The sequence below is a fragment of the Cnephaeus nilssonii genome (genome assembly GCF_951640355.1).
Source record: "Cnephaeus nilssonii genome assembly, chromosome: 13".
NCBI classification, from domain to species: domain Eukaryota; kingdom Metazoa; phylum Chordata; class Mammalia; order Chiroptera; family Vespertilionidae; genus Cnephaeus; species Cnephaeus nilssonii.
The window spans coordinates 72460797-72470044 of record NC_137084.1 but is presented as its reverse complement, the minus strand read 5'-3'; positions in this window follow the sequence as shown (position 1 = coordinate 72470044).

Here is a 9248-nt window from a genome sequence, read left to right as displayed (position 1 = left end):
AAGAGTCAAATAGATCTATAATTTTCTAAATGAAAAACACCACTACCTTGACCTCTTCCCATTTTCTGTCTCCAGAGCAAGCTCTTTCGACTCCTTTAGCTGATTTTTGTTGTTATTTATAACCATATCTCCAAATAACATTCATATATTGCTTTTGCTTGGTTTTTCAATTTTTGGCAGTTCTGTAATTCCTAATATAAAGTGTTGCTATTCTTCTTCCCAACCATCACATATTTCCTTTCTTGCTCCTTTTCCCCGGCATAATTATTGTAATTCATTGTTTACATTAACAACTGAATTAAGAATGTTTGTTATTAAGATTATCTAATGCTCTGAACAGCTGAATGTATTACTTTCACCCCCTATACTGCATTTGTTTATTTTACTTTTTTCTCTGTCCCTTTGAAATGTAGGTAAATCCATTTTATTTATTTTTTAATTTTCATTGGGGTGACATTGGTTAATAAAATTATATAGGTTTTAGGTGTACAGTTCTATAATACATCATCTGTATACTGTTTTGTGTGTTCACCACCCAAAGTGAAGTCTCCCGCCTTCCATCACCATTTACCCCCCTCGTTTACCCCTTCTACCTCTCCCTACACCCCTTTCCCTCTGGTAATCACAATACTGTTGTCTGTGTGTAGTTGTTTTTTTCTGTTTGTTTTTTGCTTAATCCCTTCACCTTTTTCACCAACCCCCTTATACTGCATATTTATTTTTTTGAGTTAATAATTGACTTTGTTTGCATATGTTTCCATGTACTTACTGCTAATTTAACCCCAAACATCTACTAGATGTATGAATTATCTTTTTCATATGTTCAGACGTATCAGTTCTTCATTTTCATCTATCTTCTTGAAGAAATTGTTCCTGTTTTGTTCCGTCTTGACTTCTTGCCTCCTGTGGCTGGTACACAGCTGTCATCTTATCATTTCTTTTCACCATCATCCCAGGATTGCTTGCCTCTCCCCTATGTGGGATTCCCTGACCTCTCACTTCCTGAATCTCATGTCTGTCTGAGATTTACTCCTTCATTTGTGTGTGATGTGAGTGCCACATCCGTTGCGGCTAGGGTTCAGGATCTGGAAGAGGGGCCGTGCACAAATACACTAGACAAGAAAGAGGAATTTAGAAGGCATGGGGGCCAGGCGGAAATCTTCCCTCTAGTGGAGAGGCTCCCTGGCCCTGTTAGCTTTTATTCAATTTTAGAATACACATCTTGCCCTCAGTTAGGCAGGCAATCCGGTAGCAGACAGACTATCTTAAAGGTCAGTAAATATTAGCAAAAATTTACTTTGAGACTATTAGGTCAGGAAATTGCTTGAGCTACCATTATCTCGACAGAACAATCGGTGCATGGCTTTAGCCCTTGCTAAAGCTCAAGGACCATCAGCCTTCCAAGTTCCCTGTTGCACTTTCATGATAGTGTTGACAATGGATAGCTTCCAGCAGTGTATCATATCCTTGAGTAACTTTCTGAGCACAAAGAGGACATGGGAGATACATTTTGAGACCATAGTACAGCATCGTTTTGATGTGTCCAAAACTATTCCTTATATTGTACATTACCCAGAGTATAAGTATTGGTGTCTATTATAGTTTCCTGCATAGGAACTCTGATGAACTGATTTTAAAAATACATCTGTGGCCTGGCCCATGTGGCTCAGTTGTTGAGCATCGACCCAGGAACCAAGAGATGGAGGTTTGATTCCCCGTCAGGGCACATGCCCAGGTTGCGGTCTCAATCTCCAGAAGGGGGCATGGAGGAGGCAGCTGGTCAATGATGTTTCTTTCTCACTGGTGTTTCTATCTCTATCCCTCTCCCTTCCTCTTTCTAAAAAAGAAAAAAATCAATAAAAACATAAACAGAATGGGTCTGTGTATGTGTGCATGTGCACATACATACCTTTTTTGCTTTTGAAATTCAGGAGTTAAATAGATTTGCATAAATTTTCTAAAAATTAGGATCATTCTTGATTCTCCCCTTTTTTATTTTAAATATTTTTATTGATTTCAGAAAGGAAAGAAGAGGGAGGGAGAAAGAGAGAGAGAAACATCAATGATGAGAGAGAATCTGATCGGCTGCCTCCTGCATGCCCACGTGTAGGGATCAAGCCCTCAGCCCAGGCATGTGCCCTGACCAGGAATCGAACAGCTGTCTTCCTTTGTAAGTGCTTCACATGCATGAAGCTATTCAGTCCTCATAAGCTTATAGAGCAGGTTCTATTTTCCCTATTTGGCAGGTGGGGAAAATAAGGTCTTGAGATATTAAGCAACTTTCTATATATCATATGTCATTGAATAGGGGACTCGATTCTCAAACCATACAGCCTCAATCCAGGGCGCTAACATACTAAATTCAGTGGTATGCTGGCAAATTTAACAAGGAGCATCCTAGAGCAGGGATGACAAGGTCTGGGAGCCTTTATTTATGGCTTTTGCTGACTTCATAGAGTACTGCCACACTTGTAACCAACACCTAGGTTTAACACATAATGCTATTTTTGCCATGCCTGTTTGAAAAATTACCCCCTTCAGATGCAGTTAAAAGACCTCCCACCCCCAGTAAGCTCTCCTTTTTCAAGGAATAACCTATCACTTGTATGCATATAATGAGTATGCATCCATCGCCAGGGGGTAGTGTTATGTCCTATATTTTCCTATTAGGATTGAAACATCAAAATGGGAATCTTTGTCACTTAAAAGTGGTAATAGTGTCAATAATGAGCTCATTTAAACCCAAACTTCTCAAGCATTTAGCAGTTAGTCACTATGGCCTTGGTGAGTATAACATTGTTTTGAGGTGTTTTTTTGTTTGTTTTGTAAGAGAAAATTTATTTGGTAAATCACAGAGGTAGAAGAAGTAATTCCTTTGAGGCAGTTGTTTTGGACTGCCAGGGTATACACACAAAAAAAAGTAAATTGAAAGCAAGGGTGAAACTTCACAAAACTTATGGCAACTACAGGGGAGGATCTTATCTTTTGTAGCTGATAGAAGCACTCCTCCTCTCTGAGGGAACCCGTCTTACCCTTACACTCTCAAGAAACAAAGTATCAATGACTGCACCTAAGACAGTTCTCTCACAAGGGAATATCAGTTCTCAGATCCATACTTTCCATCCATCTTTACTTACTAGAAAAGAATAAATTAGCCCTGGCCAGGTGGCTCAGTTGGTTGGAACATCTTTCTGTACACCAAAAGGTTGTGGGTTTGATTCCTGCTCAGGGCACATACCTATGTTAGGGGTTTGATCCCAGGTTGGGGTTTCTCACATCGATGTTCCTCTCCCTTAATCTCTAAAAATCAATGAAAACATATCCTCAGATGAGGATTTAAAAAATAAAATAATGATAAATTAGATGTCAGTGTATCCCAAACAGAAGTACAAGATCAGATCCAAGGGAAGGCATTGACGCAGAAGGGTTGCAGGATATTATCACTTTGATTGGTAGGAGTTTGGGGAATAGCTGTAGGAATGAATTCTAAGGGTATTAAACCAAAAACGATGATATAAGAGAGGCCAGACACATTGATATGGGTGTACTCACAGGAAACACGATTCCATGTGTTGGCTTGGGAACCTGGGTGTGGAGAGAACAATGACTCAATGGCTGCCTACAGTCAACTGGTTTGAAATGTCAGAACTTTCCTGGCATGCTATAAAGGGCAAAGTCCTAGGGAGATGGGAATGTGGGTCTGTTGTGTGGAAACCAAGCTCAGTGGCTTACAAAAACAGAAATGTGTTCTCTCTCAGGTCTGAAGGCCAGAAGCAAATTCATGTCACTGGGCTGAGATGGGGTCGGCACGGCTGTACTCCCTCGGGAGGCTCTAGGATCTGGCACTCTGTTCTTTGCCTCTTCTGGTGGCTGCCTTCACCCCCTGGCTTTTGTTCACATCACTCCAATCTTTGTCTTCGTGGACACCTTGACTCCTTTTTGCTTGTGTCTAATCTCCCTCTGAGATGTTTGTGAGCACATTTAGGGCCCACTCAGATCTTTACCTAAATCATATCTTTGCTCTCTTTTCCCATAAAGTTAAGTTCACAGATTTCAGGGATTAGGACTTGATATCTTGGGGTGCCATTAATTAGGCTACTACAATATGTCCAACAGGCCAGTGGTTAAACAAACTGGTACATCCATACCCTGGGGCACTAACTCAGCAACTGGATCTACAACCTGGATGGGTCTCCAGAGAATTATGCTGAGTGAGAAAAGGTCAATCCTAAAAGGTTACGTACTGTATGCTTCTATTTATATAGCATCCTTAAGATGATACAATTAGAGGAATGGAGAGCAGATTCGTGATTGCTAGGAATTAAGGAGGGAGATGGGGGCAAAAAGAAGGCAGGTCTGGCTGTGGGACAGAGATCTTTGTGGAGATGCTAATGTCATGTATCTTGATTGATCAAAATCCTGATTGTCGATACTGTTCCACAGTTTTGCATGCAAAGGGTAGAATATCTCTAGTATTTTATCGCTGTGTGTGAATTTACAATTATGTCAAAGAGCTGAATTAGAAACCTCCTTTATTCTTGAAATAGTGAGGGGTTTCTGTTTTCCTGACTGAACCCAGACTGACATAACCCCCATCTCAAATTCATAATCTCCCGACAGTGTTTGCCCATGTCAGTCACTGGGAGCTCATGATTTTAGGTTCATCCCTGAGAAGGTTGGCGGCTGTCCCCATATGTTTCCATCTGTCACCCCTCACCATCTACTGAAACCCTTTTCTAGTGCCCTCGGGAATGCAAGATCAACCATTAGCTAACTCCTCTTTATCCTCAACCTTTCCTCTGAGAGTCCCTGCACTCTCCTGCTCTGAGACGTGGCTCTCCTCTGAGGGCACCATTTCCCCTCCAGACCTCTCAAATGTGGCTGTTTGCATTCCCACTGTTCTGAGACCACTGGACCTGGAGGTGGCACAGATTCTCTTCTTGTTCCTTAATGAACTAGCCCCTCCTTTCTCCTGTCCCTTTTGTCATCATCTGTTCCACGTACATGTGTCTCTTCTTACTGCAGTTGTCTGTGGACTTGAGGCACTTCCTTGGCGCTCTCTCCATTACATTACTACTAAACTCTTGGTGACGCTAATGTACATGTCGATGATCAGCCCAATATTCTAGCGTGTCAGATCCTTGACCTCTTGTCCAACATTCTTCATCTTACCTCAGCTACTTTCTTCCATGAGCAATTCCTGGACCTTAGTAACTCACCTCTCTATCACCTCATTTTCAGACATCCTGCTTTCCAACCACCTCCTCTCTTTAACTAGAATCCTCTGCTAACTGGACTCCAGTAATCTTAATCTCACTGATTCTTCAATGCATTGATCCTGTTACAGTTTTACTAGCTCTTAGTCCCTTCATGTCCTTAATTGCTTTCTTGATCATTTTAAATTCTATGATCAAACATTCCTTGCATAGTCTCTTAATTTCCTTCCCCTTTCTTTGTTAAACATTTGGGTAAGCCACAAACCTGGTTAAACCCACTCTCTGTTTATTCTGTGCCTGCACTCACATAACTGAACCTGGCTGGAGAAAACTAGGTTTCATGATCTCAGTTTAAATTCATGATAATTGACCACAAAGCCGGCCACCCCGTGAGTCATCCTACTATAATTCATTCAGTCTACCGTTCTTCTAAATTTCTGTTTCATACCTCTCCTCCCTCTCTCAAACCCCTGACATTGCACTGTATTGCTCTCAGCGGATGGCATTGCTTATTTCACTGAACAGAATTTGAAGCTATCAAAAGAGAACTTCCATAAACTCTCAGCAATATCTCATCAGCCCACCTTCCTGCCTCTGTTCCCACAACTCTGGTGTCTCTTCTGTTACTGTGGATGCGTCATGCTCCCAACTGAGGCACCTGTGGACAACCTCCCATCCCCTCTCATTAACCAGCAATGTGGCTCTGGCAGCTCTTCCCTCTCTCCTGTGTCACCACTTGTTTCTTCTGAACTGGATCATTCACATCAGCATACCAGCTTACAGTTGTTTCTCCCTGTTAAAGTTAATAATTAACCCCCACCTGCTACCGCCCTATTTCTCTTTTTACCTTATAGTATTGTATATACTCAGTGACTGCAAACTCTTCTCTCATTCTCACTTAAATCTAATTCTGAGTAGGTTTTCACTCCCACTTGTCCATAGAAACGGTTCTTACCTAATTTGTGAGTGACTTTCACATTCTAATTGACACCATTTTATAGACACAGTTAAATTACTTTCTTTAAATACTTTCCCCACCACCAGTCTTCAAGAACGTGGTATGCTACTTGTTTCCTCTTCCCACCCCTCCTGTCATTGTTTACCAGGGTCTATGTGGGTTCCTCCTCCTCTTCCTAAAATGTAGAGCAGCCCGAATCTTGGTCCTTGTACCACAGCTCTTTTCTACCCATCCAACCTCAGGCTTCAAATCTTCTGACAAGCCTTTGCCTCCCAAATCTTTGTATTCTGCCCAGACCTATCCAGACCTCTTACCTGTCTTCAAACTCATAATTCCATCTGCCTACTAAACATGTCCACTTCACATCTACTGGCCTCTGCTACCTCTCTGATGTCATCTCCAATTATTCTCCCCACTAGAGGCCCGGTGCATGAAATTCGTGCACTCAGAGGGTCCCTCAGTCCGGCCTGTGCCCTCTCGCAGACCGGGAGCCCTTGGGGGATGTGTGACTGACAACTTAGCACTACAGCAGAGGTGGGAGAGGCTCCTGCCATCACTGCTCCGCTCGCCAGCCGTGAGCCTGGCTCAGGGCTTCTGGCTGAGCGGTGCTCCCCCTGTGGGAGCACACTGACCACCAGGGGGCAGCTCCTGCATCGAGCGTCTGCCCCCTTGGTGGTCAATGCGTGTCATAGTGACCGGTCATTCCGCCGTTCAGTCAATTTGTATATTAGCCTTTTATTATATAGGAGGATGTGTACTCTGCTGCAGGCACACTAGCCTCCTCCCATTTCTTAAATGTCAGGCACACTCCTGCGTCAGGTCTTTGCACTTGCTTTGCCGCTGTCTGGAGTGTTCTTCTCCCACATATCCAAGAGACCCCCTCCCCCATTTCCCACAGCTCTTTAATCTGTCACCTCCTCTGTGGGGCCCTTCCTAGCTACTCTGACTAGAATTGAAAACTTCCCCTTCTCCCACTCCAGCACTTCTAATGTCCCTTCCCTACTTTATTTTTCTTCATGGTGCTTATTTATTTTCCTTTCTTGTTTACTATCTGTGCCCTGCTCCAGTCCTTGCAAGACTGTAAGCTCCATGGGGGACAAGAATTTAAATTAGTTTTGTTTATTGCTGGGATTCCTCAGGGAACTAGAACAGTTTCTAACTCATATAAAAGGTCAGAAACTATTTGTTGAATGAATGTTGGGATTTTCTATTAGTTTATTAGGACTGCCTTAATAAAGTACCTCAGTCTGGGGGGCTTAAACAGCAGAAATTCCAGTCCTGGAAGCTGGAAGTCAAGGTCAGGGTATCAGCAGGGTTGGTTCCTTCTGAGGCCTTTCTCCTGGTTTGTAAACGACCACCTTCTCACTGTGTCTTCACATGGTCCTTCCTCTGTGTGTGTTGGTGTCCTAGTCTATCCATAAAAGGATACCAATTATAATGGATTAGGGCCCATCCTAATGACCTCATTTAACCCTAATTACATCTTTAAAGACCCAGTATCTAAATACCGTCACATGAGGAGTTTAGGGACTTCAACATATGAATTTGGGGATATACAGTTCATTCCATAACATGTTTCTATCTATATTGCATATTTTATGCATATTTAATATATTTATTTAATTAATTTGTTATATTATTGACACTATTACAGATGTTCCATATTCTCCACCCCCTTTGCCCACCTCCACCCAGACCCCGCCCTCCCCTCCCTCTGGCCCTCACCACACTCTTGTCTGTGTCCATTAGCTATGCATATATGTCTTTTGGCTATTCCCTTCACCTTCTTTCATCCAGTCTGCCCCTCTATTGCGTTTTAATCACTTCCTCAGATGGGTTATTTCTGTCCCCTCTCCTCCATCATTATTTACTCACTTGGTGCTGATGTCTTTCATTCTTTGCCCTTATCCCAGTTTGTAACTATATATCTATACTAGAGGGCCGGTGCACGAAATTCGTGCACGGAGGGGGGTTGTCCCTCAGCCCAGCCTGTACCCTCTCCAATATGGGACCCCTTGAGGGATGTCCGACTGCCCTTTTAGGCCCGATCCTAGTGGGATCGGGCCTAAACGGGCAGTCGGACATCCCTCTCACAATCCAGGACTGCTGGCTCCCAACTGCTTGCCTGCCTGCCTTCCTGATTGCCCCTAAATGCTTCTGCCTGCCAGCCTCATCACCCCCTAACCACTCTGCTGCCAGCCTGTTTGCCCCCAACTTCCCTCCTCTGCCGGCCTGGTCACCCCTAACTGCCCTCTGCTGCAGGGTTGATCACCTCCAACTGCCCTCCCTTGCAGGCTTGGTCCCTCTCAACTGCCCTCCCTTGCAGGCCGGGTGCCTCCCAACTGCCCTCTCCTGCTGGCCATCTTGTGGTGGCCATCTTGTGTCCACATGGGGGCAGGATCTTTTACCACATGGGGGCAGCTATATTGTGTGTTGGAGTGATGGTCAATCTGCATAGTACTCTTTTATTAGATAGGATAGAGACCTGGTGCACGGGTGGGGGCCAGCTGGTTTGCCCTGAAGGGTGTCCCGGATCAGGTGGGGGTTCCCTTGGGGTGTGGGGCGGCCTGAGCGAGGGGCCTGTGGTGGTTTGCAGGCCAGCCACGCCCCCTGGCAACCCAAGCGAGGCCCTGGTATCTGGGATTTATTTTCCTTCTACAATTGAAACTTTGTAGCCTGGAGCGGAGCCAAGCCTGGGGCTCCCTCCGAGGCAGGCAGCCATTTGTGTTGGGGTTATAATTGAAACTTTGTTGCCTTAAGCGGGTGGGCCCGGCCAGGGTATGCGGAAAGCTTTGCTTCCCCTGTTGCCGGCGGCAACCCTGGCCTGCTCTCTCAAGCTCCATTCTGCGGCCATTTGTTTGAATTTGTTTACCTTCTATAATTGAAACTTTGTAGCTTGAGTGGAGGCTTAGGCCTGGCAAGGGCAGGCGGAAAGTGTGGCTTCCTCTGTTACCTAGGAAACCTTGCTCTCTGTGGCTGTAGCCATCTTGGTTTGGGTTAATTTGCATAATTACTCTGATTGGATGGTGGGTGTGGCTTGTGGGGGTGTTGGAGGTATGGTCAATTTGCATATT